Below are 14,184 nucleotides of genomic sequence, written 5' to 3'. Positions count from 1 at the left end.
GTGAACTTGACAGAGCTGCCATATGTGACTGGGTAGGCTGTGTCCTTTAAACTCCAGGAGGCACTCGTTACCTACATGGGATTTCTCAGTCTCACTTCTGTTGAGATATTGAGCTGGATAATTTTTTTTATGAGAGGGGCCATCCTGTACATTGTATGATGTTCAGCAACATCTCTGACCTCTACCTACTAAAGGCCAGGGACATTGCTAAATATCCCTTAATTGGCACACCACTGACCTATAATGTGAATAGTGCCCCCTGTTTTGTAGTTTTCTTCTTCCAATGTGTTCTTTACCACTTGCTGCTTCACTAGGAGCTGTGCAAATATATGATGTGACAGGAGAGGGAAGGTGTAACTTACTCTGTTTCAGTTCTCTGCCCATATCAATGTCTTGATGTTAAACCACTGCATTTACTTGCCTACTCTTATAATCTGATCTCTAAGCAGGGGACACACTGAAGGGCCATCTATTTGTATACAGGTTTTGTAATTTTACCTTTACTGTAAAACGCTCAAGTCTCTGGATGCCAGATTATCTAGGGCTGAATTTGTTTTGGAAGAGAAATTATGACTTCAAAATGAATATCCTGGATAATATAATGCTTTTGGGTAGTGTTCTGTTGATAATATGACTTCTTGTCCTTAAGTGTGGGCAGTGACTCCAAATATAAATGAATGCGTAGCACTGTGTTTACTAGATGCTTAACCAGGTTTTGTCATTTTGAAAAAGATAATAGAGAAGAAAAAGTCTTTTTTAAAAAAGTATATTTAAAATTCAGTTCTGTATGTAATACATCTTTTTTATTGTCTTCTCATTTCTCTCTTTTAAAGTCTTGTGAAAAATGCCACTGTTCCTGGAAATCTGGCAGAATGGAAGACATATAGACAACATGAAACCCAGTGAGTCTGATGTGACTATTCTCGGGTGATTTGATTACTGCCAGTGTAACATTTGGTACATGAGGTTTTCCAAGGATTTCTGGCAAAAGGTAGCAATATATTTTTACATTTTCAAATTCCTTAACAGCATCTTAATTTCACATTTCTGTTGCGCATCCATTTCAGATTCCACTAAGAATCTATCTACCTCAGTGTTCTGTATTGATTGTTTTGGCTTTTGCTATTATTTATTCTACCTTCGTGGCTTTACACACCATCTGCAGTGCTTATTATGAATGCAGTTGACAGGTGTCAATCATGGCAGTGAGGTGTTTACTTTCTGTAACATGTTACTAAGTTCGAATGTTTTGGCGATTAGAGTGTTAACCTTTTTAAGCAGCTTTCTTATAGAACACCTTAGTGAAAAATCAGCAGAGGGGCAAAGTATCTAAAAGTTTAAAGAGATTGGTGTTAGGATTTTGTAGTCCTAAATTACTTGGGAACTTATTTTCTAAGAAAGCTTTGGCGGAGCTATCTGTAATTTTTCTACAACTCTTTAAGGCAGAATAAAGAGTACATGCTAAGAATGTAACTTATAACATCCTTCAGAGTGACGCGTAGGTGGCTCAGTTGGTTGAGCTTTGGACTTTAGCTCACGTCATGGCCTCGCGCTTTGAGTTTGAGCCCCGCAGCCCCACATTGGGCTCGGTGCTGACTGTTCAGAGCCTGGAGCCGGCTTCGGGTTCTGTGTCTTCCTCTCTCTCTGCCCTTCCCATGCTTATGTTCTGTCTCTCAATAACAAACGTTGAAAAGAATTTTTTTTAATAAAATAAAAAACAATAAAATCCTTCATAAATTGCAGACTGCCTTCTGTTTTACTCAGGGTACTTCTGTGCGTTATTAGTTGCTCTTATCCCCACTTACAAATCAGAAATTTAAGACGCAAACAAATAGCTATAAGCATGGCCATGAGCTGGAGCTGAGGTGTTTTTGCAATATGAATATGTCTTTGGAATGCTTGAATGCTTTATAACCTATTTTAATAACTTGATATTTTAAAAAATATGTTTATACAGACGCTTGCATCGGGCAATCAGGTTGGCAAACTTTATGTTTGGGATTCAGCAGTGGAAGATCCTCATAAAGCCAAGTAAGTATTTAGAAATGTTACTGTTAATTCCTACCCTTTTCACAATTGTTATGCCAATATAGAGGAAGTAATAGATACTTTAGGTATCATCCTTAAATCATTTTTAACACTTAAAGAGCTCAGTTATTTTAAAGCCTTTATCTTTTATCATACTGACTGGTTATCATGAGTACCTTGGTGACAAGTAACTTTTTTTTTTAATTGAAATTGTCCCCAAACTTTATGAAAATTGAGATTGAACTCTTAGTGATGTTTTCACTGCTTCCCCTAGGGCTTGGAACATCTATTCATTTCCTAATTGACTGGGTTAAGTTAGATACTGACAACATTTTCTGTAAATGGCATTTAACCTGTTGTCTTGTTTTCCTCTAGATGTACAACACTGACTCATGATGAATGTGGTGCTGCTACGCGACAAACCAGTTGTAGCAGGGATAGCAGTATTCTTATAGCTGTTTGTGATGACACCAGTATTTGGCGCTGGGACCGACTTCGATACAATACTTTGTGCTAATCAAAGTTAGAGCGTGTTTTCTCTGTATAACAGATGAATGTAACTTGCTAGGAAGGCCACATAGAGCGTTTAGAGTTGTCTTTCAGCATTCAGTCAGGCTGAGCTGAATGTAGTGATGTTTACATTGTTTATATTCTTTGTACTGTCTCCTGCTCAGACTCTATTGCTTGCAGTAAAAATTCATTTGTGTAAAGCTGTGTGTTAGTTTATTTTCATTGTTATAAAAAGAACTGTTGAAAGTAATAAAAGTTGGCCCTTTTTGTAATGATGACTTTTGTAGTTCTTTTCTGCTGAAGAAAGCTATATAATGTAGTAATTATGGGTAAGTTCTAGAAGTAACCTGGATTTTAAGTTCGAAAGCTATAAGCCTTTGACCTGGGCTAAGTAACTTAACATTTCCCTCAATTTCCTCTTATGTGAAACAGGGGTAAGGATACCTACTTCATAGGGTTATTAAAGATAAAATGATTGGCCACATGTGAAGCAGCTGGAATACTCCTTAATAGACACAAAATGTAAATACATGATTCATTTTTACGGGAAATTATATTACCTACGTCTTCGTATTTCTTCTGTAGTAATTTATAGTAATTAAATTTTAAATTTAGAGTTGGAAGGAATAACGATGATTTCACAAAGCTGTCTACGATAGTAAAAACTACTGCTATTTGTTTTATAGCTAGACCGTTTGTAATAAGTGGAGATACTACCAGTAGAGCAAGTGAGAAGAGGACATAGAAGCTTGACTGCAGGGGGTTGAAAAATGAAAGAAATGAAGAGTATGCACAGTGGTCCTCTCTGCTTTTCTAGAATGGTATTGCTGAAGAGAAATAGATTGAAGGCATCAGACTTGAGAGTAGTTGATTGTTTTGTTGGAAACAGAAGGCCCTTTGTAAGTATTCAGGAACAAGAAGCAGCAGCAAGAATGAGATGGACATAAAAGACCAGAAAAATCCCCCCAAACAGTTAGGACCAAAGTGACATGTGGAGGGGCTAACCTGAAGCAGAGGGATGAAGAAAACCTGAGTAACCATAAGGTAGGAAGTACAATGAGGGGAGCCAGCATAAAATACAAGATTCCATTTTGTCAAATTTCTGAGATTATGAGCCTGGTTTTTATAAATCCTCTGCATTTCCAGGAATATACCTGTGTTTAATACCTTTTTGGATGCATTCATTGCTTCTGTTTTGTTGCTATTACTATAAACAGTATTTTGAGTACTAGCTGAATACACAGTTATTTCCACGCTCCTCTGTCAGCATAAGCTAATGATAGAGCCAGATTCACTTGCTCCAACAGTATGTGTTAGTAGCCGTTTCACTTCTGTTACTAGTTCCTATGTGTAACTCTCTAGATGAGCTTTTTTGGTAAACACCTAGCGAGTAAATAGTTTAGGCTCTGTGGGCCGCCCAGTCTCTGTCCCATTCAGTCAACTCTGCTGCTGTAGTGTGAAAGCAAGTCTACACAATGTATAGACAAATGAGCCTGGCTGTGTTCCAGGAAAATTAATAAACACAGGCAGCAGGCCACATTCAGCTCATAAACGATAGTTTGCCTACCCTTGCCGTGGATACTATTAAAACTAAACCTTACAAAGGTTGCTGAGTTGGCTGAAAACTTAGGTCAGATAGCTCACAAAGATCACCAAATAAGCAATGAAACAAGTGCTANGGGTAAATTCCTAGCAGCGCTATTGCTTGGTCATAGGGGAGTTTTACCTCCTGAAGTTTTAGTTCTCCATGAGGTGACTCTAGTAATTAAGGGTCCTTTATCAGGGAAATCGGTGACAGGCCCTTTTAGAGCTGTGTTCCAGTTGGTCTCCTTTAGCCTTCCCTTGTAGAGATTCTCATTCAGTAAGGCTGGGACCAAGATGAGTCTTTTGAAGGAAGTATACAGGCTCTCAGTCCAGGTGTGCCCTTGGTTAAAAGTGATCAGAGTAGGTGATCTCCACGGTACTTTACAGTAAAGACCTTGTATGTCAGCTACATAGCCGTGTGATTTCAAATGAATTACAAAAGGCAGAGAAGAGTAAAAGGGTGTTGTCTCCTCCCTTATCTTCCGGTGGCCCTGCTGTTAACCTACTTCCCTACATGTCCGTGAACTTGACAGAGCTGCCATATGTGACTGGGTAGGCTGTGTCCTTTAAACTCCAGGAGGCACTCGTTACCTACATGGGATTTCTCAGTCTCACTTCTGTTGAGATATTGAGCTGGATAATTTTTTTTATGAGAGGGGCCATCCTGTACATTGTATGATGTTCAGCAACATCTCTGACCTCTACCTACTAAAGGCCAGGGACATTGCTAAATGTCCCTTAATTGGCACACCACTGACCTATAATGTGAATAGTGCCCACTGTTTTGTAGTTTTCTTCTTCCAATGTGTTCTTTACCACTTGCTGCTTCACTAGGAGCTGTGCAAATATATGATGTGACAGGAGAGGGAAGGTGTAACTTACTCTGTTTCAGTTCTCTGCCCATATCAATGTCTTGATGTTAAACCACTGCATTTACTTGCCTACTCTTATAATCTGATCTCTAAGCAGGGGACACACTGAAGGGCCATCTATTTGTATACAGGTTTTGTAATTTTACCTTTACTGTAAAACGCTCAAGTCTCTGGATGCCAGATTATCTAGGGCTGAATTTGTTTTGGAAGAGAAATTATGACTTCAAAATGAATATCCTGGATAATATAATGCTTTTGGGTAGTGTTCTGTTGATAATATGACTTCTTGTCCTTAAGTGTGGGCAGTGACTCCAAATATAAATGAATGCGTAGCACTGTGTTTACTAGATGCTTAACCAGGTTTTGTCATTTTGAAAAAGATAATAGAGAAGAAAAAGTCTTTTTTAAAAAAGTATATTTAAAATTCAGTTCTGTATGTAATACATCTTTTTTATTGTCTTCTCATTTCTCTCTTTTAAAGTCTTGTGAAAAATGCCACTGTTCCTAGAAATCTGGCAGAATGGAAGACATATAGACAACATGAAACCCAGTGAGTCTGATGTGACTATTCTCGGGTGATTTGATTACTGCCAGTGTAACATTTGGTACATGAGGTTTTCCAAGGATTTCTGGCAAAAGGTAGCAATATATTTTTACATTTTCAAATTCCTTAACAGCATCTTAATTTCACATTTCTGTTGCGCATCCATTTCAGATTCCACTAAGAATCTATCTACCTCAGTGTTCTGTATTGATTGTTTTGGCTTTTGCTATTATTTATTCTACCTTCGTGGCTTTACACACCATCTGCAGTGCTTATTATGAATGCAGTTGACAGGTGTCAATCATGGCAGTGAGGTGTTTACTTTCTGTAACATGTTACTAAGTTCGAATGTTTTGGCGATTAGAGTGTTAACCTTTTTAAGCAGCTTTCTTATAGAACACCTTAGTGAAAAATCAGCAGAGGGGCAAAGTATCTAAAAGTTTAAAGAGATTGGTGTTAGGATTTTGTAGTCCTAAATTACTTGGGAACTTATTTTCTAAGAAAGCTTTGGCGGAGCTATCTGTAATTTTTCTACAACTCTTTAAGGCAGAATAAAGAGTACATGCTAAGAATGTAACTTATAACATCCTTCAGAGTGACGCGTAGGTGGCTCAGTTGGTTGAGCTTTGGACTTTAGCTCACGTCATGGCCTCGCGCTTTGAGTTTGAGCCCCGCAGCCCCACATTGGGCTCGGTGCTGACTGTTCAGAGCCTGGAGCCGGCTTCGGGTTCTGTGTCTTCCTCTCTCTCTGCCCTTCCCATGCTTATGTTCTGTCTCTCAATAACAAACGTTGAAAAGAATTTTTTTTAATAAAATAAAAAACAATAAAATCCTTCATAAATTGCAGACTGCCTTCTGTTTTACTCAGGGTACTTCTGTGCGTTATTAGTTGCTCTTATCCCCACTTACAAATCAGAAATTTAAGACGCAAACAAATAGCTATAAGCATGGCCATGAGCTGGAGCTGAGGTGTTTTTGCAATATGAATATGTCTTTGGAATGCTTGAATGCTTTATAACCTATTTTAATAACTTGATATTTTAAAAAATATGTTTATACAGACGCTTGCATCGGGCAATCAGGTTGGCAAACTTTATGTTTGGGATTCAGCAGTGGAAGATCCTCATAAAGCCAAGTAAGTATTTAGAAATGTTACTGTTAATTCCTACCCTTTTCACAATTGTTATGCCAATATAGAGGAAGTAATAGATACTTTAGGTATCATCCTTAAATCATTTTTAACACTTAAAGAGCTCAGTTATTTTAAAGCCTTTATCTTTTATCATACTGACTGGTTATCATGAGTACCTTGGTGACAAGTAACTTTTTTTTTTAATTGAAATTGTCCCCAAACTTTATGAAAATTGAGATTGAACTCTTAGTGATGTTTTCACTGCTTCCCCTAGGGCTTGGAACATCTATTCATTTCCTAATTGACTGGGTTAAGTTAGATACTGACAACATTTTCTGTAAATGGCATTTAACCTGTTGTCTTGTTTTCCTCTAGATGTACAACACTGACTCATGATGAATGTGGTGCTGCTACGCGACAAACCAGTTGTAGCAGGGATAGCAGTATTCTTATAGCTGTTTGTGATGACACCAGTATTTGGCGCTGGGACCGACTTCGATACAATACTTTGTGCTAATCAAAGTTAGAGCGTGTTTTCTCTGTATAACAGATGAATGTAACTTGCTAGGAAGGCCACATAGAGCGTTTAGAGTTGTCTTTCAGCATTCAGTCAGGCTGAGCTGAATGTAGTGATGTTTACATTGTTTATATTCTTTGTACTGTCTCCTGCTCAGACTCTATTGCTTGCAGTAAAAATTCATTTGTGTAAAGCTGTGTGTTAGTTTATTTTCATTGTTATAAAAAGAACTGTTGAAAGTAATAAAAGTTGGCCCTTTTTGTAATGATGACTTTTGTAGTTCTTTTCTGCTGAAGAAAGCTATATAATGTAGTAATTATGGGTAAGTTCTAGAAGTAACCTGGATTTTAAGTTCGAAAGCTATAAGCCTTTGACCTGGGCTAAGTAACTTAACATTTCCCTCAATTTCCTCTTATGTGAAACAGGGGTAAGGATACCTACTTCATAGGGTTATTAAAGATAAAATGATTGGCCACATGTGAAGCAGCTGGAATACTCCTTAATAGACACAAAATGTAAATACATGATTCATTTTTACGGGAAATTATATTACCTACGTCTTCGTATTTCTTCTGTAGTAATTTATAGTAATTAAATTTTAAATTTAGAGTTGGAAGGAATAACGATGATTTCACAAAGCTGTCTACGATAGTAAAAACTACTGCTATTTGTTTTATAGCTAGACCGTTTGTAATAAGTGGAGATACTACCAGTAGAGCAAGTGAGAAGAGGACATAGAAGCTTGACTGCAGGGGGTTGAAAAATGAAAGAAATGAAGAGTATGCACAGTGGTCCTCTCTGCTTTTCTAGAATGGTATTGCTGAAGAGAAATAGATTGAAGGCATCAGACTTGAGAGTAGTTGATTGTTTTGTTGGAAACAGAAGGCCCTTTGTAAGTATTCAGGAACAAGAAGCAGCAGCAAGAATGAGATGGACATAAAAGACCAGAAAAATCCCCCCAAACAGTTAGGACCAAAGTGACATGTGGAGGGGCTAACCTGAAGCAGAGGGATGAAGAAAACCTGAGTAACCATAAGGTAGGAAGTACAATGAGGGGAGCCAGCATAAAATACAAGATTCCATTTTGTCAAATTTCTGAGATTATGAGCCTGGTTTTTATAAATCCTCTGCATTTCCAGGAATATACCTGTGTTTAATACCTTTTTGGATGCATTCATTGCTTCTGTTTTGTTGCTATTACTATAAACAGTATTTTGAGTACTAGCTGAATACACAGTTATTTCCACGCTCCTCTGTCAGCATAAGCTAATGATAGAGCCAGATTCACTTGCTCCAACAGTATGTGTTAGTAGCCGTTTCACTTCTGTTACTAGTTCCTATGTGTAACTCTCTAGATGAGCTTTTTTGGTAAACACCTAGCGAGTAAATAGTTTAGGCTCTGTGGGCCGCCCAGTCTCTGTCCCATTCAGTCAACTCTGCTGCTGTAGTGTGAAAGCAAGTCTACACAATGTATAGACAAATGAGCCTGGCTGTGTTCCAGGAAAATTAATAAACACAGGCAGCAGGCCACATTCAGCTCATAAACGATAGTTTGCCTACCCTTGCCGTGGATACTATTAAAACTAAACCTTACAAAGGTTGCTGAGTTGGCTGAAAACTTAGGTCAGATAGCTCACAAAGATCACCAAATAAGCAATGAAACAAGTGCTATGACTGATCATTGGAACAGTACTTAATCTACTTAAGACCACGAAAGACTTCAGATACTGGATATTAAGCAGGAAATGTAAATGCCACATTTAAAATTGCATCTCTATCAGTCTACTCGACCCTTGCTTTCTTAGTCAACATTTCAATGATCGTCAAATCTACAACATAACTTACTCCGTTCGGTCATATTTCTTCTCCCACTGGGATGTTGGCTTTAGGAGGGCAGATTTATTTTATTTTGTTGGATAATCCCAGCACATAGACCAGTGCCTTGCATATAGGTGCTCAATAAATATTTGTTGAAAAGAATGAAACATAAGATGCACACACAAGGAAGAGACTGCCAAGACTGACCATGGAAAAAGTATTTTCATTGCTACCACAATACCAAGAGTCTCGTCGACAGGGAGAAAGTTGGTGGGTCTGGCATGTCCTTTACCATCATGTCTCCCATTTCTGTTGCAATCATAGCCAGTAGTATGCCAGTCTGCTTCTGTTTCCAGCAAGCCAGAACTTTGCCCCAAACTATGATGTCCTGAGAAAAATCACCGCTACTTGATTTCAAGCTGGACAAGGGACCCACTGATATCCCTATTGTAGCCTTTTGTGGTGAGGCAAGGAGCTGACCAGGACAGCAGTTTCTTCCAAGCCCTTCTATGCCACAATTTGAAGGCCTTGGGTAGGTTTGTTTCTTGAATAATGAGTGTGGGGGAGGAGGCGGTTTCCAAGGATTGGCATCCCTCTGGGTCTACCCAGAGCTTGACCTAAACTCTTCTAGTCATTCACTATGAGAATTGATTCTAGTGCTGGAATGAGCCACAAATTCTCCATGTAACTTCACATCACCGAACCTATTTTCTTTCTGGATTCCAAAATGTGCTTTGGATAGCGAGGACGCTTTTGAAAGTGTACACTTAGCCTACCTAGCTGGAAAAAATCCACATCTGTTTAGTACACGTGTTAGCACGGAGGTATTAAGCATTGTAATACTGTTCATCTAGGCTACGATCATGTTCATTGCCTCCAAAGGAGTCAAAGTCATGATACGCCCCAGAGTGGCTGAATGAAACAATTCTTGTCTATGGACTTCAGAGAGAAGTCTCATGGACTCCCTTGTGATTCAGTGGACTCCATACCATTTTGGGGAGAAAATGTAGAATGATTTGGGCGAGTAATACAGAATAATTCCAGAGAAAAAGGATGCTTTTGGTCACTTGCAGGGCCTGTTGCAAAATGAAATCGCAAGCTTCTTAGTGAAAAAGCAGGAAAAGGAAAAAAACAAATATATAAAAAATTAAAAAAATAAAAAGCAGGAAAAAGGTACCAATAAGGGACTGAAAAATGCAAGGGTGTTTTCCTTCTGTGACTTCTTTCCCAACTTAAGGTATTTTTAAGTTTGCTTTTAACGGCATTCTAAGTAAAAATGCCATTCTGAGTTACGATTTTGCATTAGTATGAATTTTACCATTAATCTTTATATTGTATGATGGCAGTCGTCAATGCAAACAAAAGCATCTAACTCTTGGTGAAATTACCCAATTGGTATTTCTTAGCTCGTACTTTCTCGTGTGTTTAGTTCTTGCCAGTACAGTGCAGATGCAGGACAAACTAACCTTTATTTCATGGTCCCACGCATTCTACTAACATTCTCTGTAGTTGGCTTACTGATTCTAGGACAAAGGAAAATAACCATCCATTATCCTATCTTTGCCTTTTCTTCTGTGTCCTCTTCAGTGTAATGATTGACTAATACAAGAAAGTAACATAAGCAAGAAGAGCATTCCTTAGTTGTTCAAGTTTCTTTAAATGCCTTGTCCTCTTTGCCCAAGCCAAGTTCTGGTTCACACTGAAAACAGGGCCTCTTGGGGTTGTCAGTACCCCTGCCCACTCAGTTGTAGATGCAACATGCTTACCTCGCACTCATCTGAGTCTTGCTGAATTCCACACACGGGTCCAATGGAATTCTTTGCCCATGGGGAATCGCAGATGCTACATGTGAATAGAGAGGCAAGGAACAGTAGATATATAGATGGCCCATAACCCCTCTTCACATACATGCTGCCTAGTCTCACTGGACTTTACTTACAAAATTCAAGTTCCAAGAAAATTACGAAGAATGTCAACACGGGAACAGCAGAGTCATGAAACTAAGCATGGGTGCTCTCTGAGTTTAGTGCCTGGTACTACTGCATTGGTCACACACCTATGAAGCTGATCTTCCTGACTGGTACTGACCTAAGGTCCTTTTCTCAGGAGTTCCTTCTGGCACTGACAGCTCTTGATAGGTTCTCATTTCCTTCCTAAACTGTTTTGTTTTACTATCAGTCTCTGGCTCTATCGTGGTTTCCTTTGCTTCTTTTAAGTCATGAATAGACTGACTTCCCCCCCCTTCTCCCCTTCTCTCCACATTTGCCCCCAAAAGAAAAATAACTTTCAGCAATAGGAAATAAGGCAGAGGCTGGGAGCCATGTTGTCCTCTGTGGGGAGGGACTTGAGTGGGAAGGAATCTATGAAGAAAGGTAGATGGTTGCTGGGGCGCTTGGGTGGCTCAGTCGGTTAAGTATCCGACTCTTGATTGCAGCTCAGTTCGTGATCTCACAATTCATGTGATCGAGCCCCATGTCGGGGGCTTCAAGTTGATAGCATGGAGCCTGCTTGGGATTCTCTCTCTCTCTCTCTCTCTGTCCCTCCCTGCTCACACACACATTTTCTCTCAAAATAAATAAATGAACATTTTAAAAAAATGAGATGGTTGCTGTTGCAGACATGAGATATGATGGAATCTAGGCGCTAAAAGAGTGGAATACAATTGGCTAAGAAAGGATTTGGATGTGACCTAGGTTTATTATCCTACAGAATACTGGAAAGGGACTGGATATAAATTAAATGATTTTCAAGTTTCTTTCTACGGGGAGGCTGGGTGGTTTAGTCAATTGAGCCTCCAACTCTTGATTTTGGCTCTGGTTGTGATTTCATGGTTCAGCGGATGGAGCCCTTCCTTGGGCTCTGTGCTGAAAGGGTGGAGCCTGCTTGGGATTCTCTCTCCGAGCTCTCTGCCCCTCCCCACCTCTCTCTCTTAAAATAAATAAAGTTAAAAAAACAGTTCCAGGGCTCAGTGTAACTGAGCTCAGTCAGTGGAGTGTGGGTGGCTCAGTTACTGTAGCGTTTGACTTCGGCTCGCGTCGTGATATCCTGCGTGGGTCGTTCAAGTCTTGGTTGGCTAGCCGCTGTCAGCACAGAGTCCCTCTTGGGATCCTCTCCCCTTCTCACTCCCTCTCAAAAATAAACATTTTGAAAAGTTTCATAAAACAATTACACTTACTGTGTATGACATATTCTGACATTTTCTATGCCATTATTATTATTTTGGTCATGTCATTGTGACTCACTAAGTTGATTGCACAACTTAATAGTCATCTCAACCTAACATCTGAACACAGTGATCTAGGGGAAATGAGTCTAGACGGCTTTCACTGAGGAGATTGGGAGCAAGACTCACATTAGGGGCTTCTGACTGGCTCAGTCGGTGGAGCATGAACTCTTGAACTCAGGGTGGTGAGTTCAAACCCCACATTGAATGTAGAGCTTACTTTAAAAGAAAAAGTGCTAGGTGGTCTCTTGAACCATAAAATATAGCTCTAACAGTATAAAATTTGTAACTTACCCCTACATTCATTTCTCACCAGTGGGTTTCCCCTGTTGTGAAGAAAATGACTATCATTTAGTATTGAACTGGTAGATTTCTAAAAATTTCTTGCTAGTTTGTGGCTATTCTGATGCAGAACAAGACTTTAGTTAAATGAAAGCAGACTCATTTCACTTTCTATGCTTCAGTTACCACAGGCTGATGTGAAATTTAACAAGTTGGGTGATTTCTATTCTATTTCCTGCAGTGAGATGAGGGAGTGTGTATTTGTGTTCAATACCATTACATTGCAGGTTGTCAGAAACTCATTGATGGTGAGTATTGACCATTATCTGACTTTTTATTTAATGTAAATTTTAAACTGCTAAAATTTTGTATAAAACTTTTTTTGTCCTGTTCTTTGACATTTCAAAATGGTTGCTACCACTTCAGGTGTCACTTTCAGTTATGTCAGTGTACACAGGGAAAAAGTGATCATCTCTTTATGTAACTTTGTTATGACCAAGAAATGGATCCCAGTACCCCCAGACAACTCCTTTCAGGTTTCATTGGCCAGAATTGGGGTATAGGACTGATCCTAAACCCGTCATTGCAAAGGGAATGAGAAATTGTTGATTAGAGTAAGCAGGGTCTTCCTCTGAGGTTCTGAGCCTCACAGAGGAGGAATGGCTTCCTGAGAAAAAGGGTTGTGTTAGCAAGGAGGAGGGGAGGAAAATGGATGTTATATAGATAACTACCAGTGATTGTTACGGGGAAGGAAAATTAATACATAGATGTAATCACAAAATGTGAAGGAACTACATCGAAGTTAGCATTTCCTGCATAACAAAACAATTCAAAGTTATGTAACTTATGATTCTATTTTGGCTGCAATTGGCTGATGGTTCTTCTGGTCTCGACTGCGTTCACTCATGTGTCTGAGCAGCTGTAGATCAGCTTGGTAGCTCTGTTCCTAGGGTTTGACTAGTTGGCTGAGCCAGGGGGGCTGGTGTCTTTCTTTACCCAGTAAGAAGCTAGCCTTGGCTTGTTCCTGTGGTAGATTGGCAAGAACTAGAACAGACCCAGGAAATATTTTTGAGGCTTAGGCTTGGAACTGGCCTATTGCTTCTACATTCTTTCCAAAAATCAGGTAAAAAGTCCGGGAGGGTGAAGAAATAGACTCCATCTCTTGATGTGAGAACCTGCAGTCACATTGCAAGGTCATGGACACAGGCAGAGGAAGAACTTGTGATATTTCTGCAATCTGCTATAGGTGATAAGTCATGGGAGAGCCACTCAGTTCTCCCTTCAAAAGAAAACTATCTATCACTTGAAAAGTTTCAAATCACCAATACGTCTTGTTCTGAGCTGAAGTCCTGATACCAGTATGATTGTTGTTGATGACTTCCTGATAGTGTTTGTTTTAGGCATCAAAAAGTTCAGAAGGCATCAAAAAGTTCAGATCGTGGTGATTCAAAACAATACTGTTACAGAGACCTCAAATCATGGAATATTCAATGTAAGGAATATTAGAGATTAATCCAATTCCATATTGTTTTCACTTTTATAAAATTAGATTTTATNTCTCTCTCTCTCCTAGAAATAAATTAAAAAAAAATTTTTTTTTAAATTTTTTAACAAAATAATACAGGCACATCATTTAAATAGTCAAGCCGAGTACAAAGGCTTTTAAGAAAAAAC

General features: G+C 39.0%; 2 long non-coding RNA genes across 4 annotated transcripts; both read left to right on the top strand.

Moving 5' to 3' along the window:
• The first annotated feature begins 830 nt into the window (after positions 1-830).
• LOC144241316 (uncharacterized) lies at positions 831-2,810 on the top strand. 2 transcript variants are annotated; one of them, XR_013338021.1, is made up of 3 exons: positions 831-902; positions 1,958-2,031; positions 2,404-2,810. It is a non-coding gene; the product is annotated as an uncharacterized LOC144241316 (long non-coding RNA). The 2 variants fall into 2 exon arrangements; XR_013338022.1 differs by having other exon boundaries at positions 837-991.
• Positions 2,811-5,501: 2,691 nt separating this feature from the next.
• LOC144241306 (uncharacterized) lies at positions 5,502-7,455 on the top strand. Of its 2 annotated transcripts, none has more exons than XR_013338017.1 (3): positions 5,502-5,544; positions 6,600-6,673; positions 7,046-7,455. It is a non-coding gene; the product is annotated as an uncharacterized LOC144241306 (long non-coding RNA). The 2 variants fall into 2 exon arrangements; XR_013338019.1 differs by lacking the exon at positions 5,502-5,544 and adding an exon at positions 5,545-5,633.
• The last annotated feature ends 6,729 nt before the right edge of the window (positions 7,456-14,184 follow it).

The sequence above is a fragment of the Crocuta crocuta genome, unplaced genomic scaffold (assembly GCF_008692635.1).
Source record: "Crocuta crocuta isolate KB4526 unplaced genomic scaffold, BGI_CrCroc_1.0 scaffold748, whole genome shotgun sequence".
NCBI lineage: Eukaryota > Metazoa > Chordata > Mammalia > Carnivora > Hyaenidae > Crocuta > Crocuta crocuta.
The sequence above is the reverse complement of the archived record's forward strand: the minus strand, read 5'-3'. Positions and strand labels throughout refer to the sequence as shown.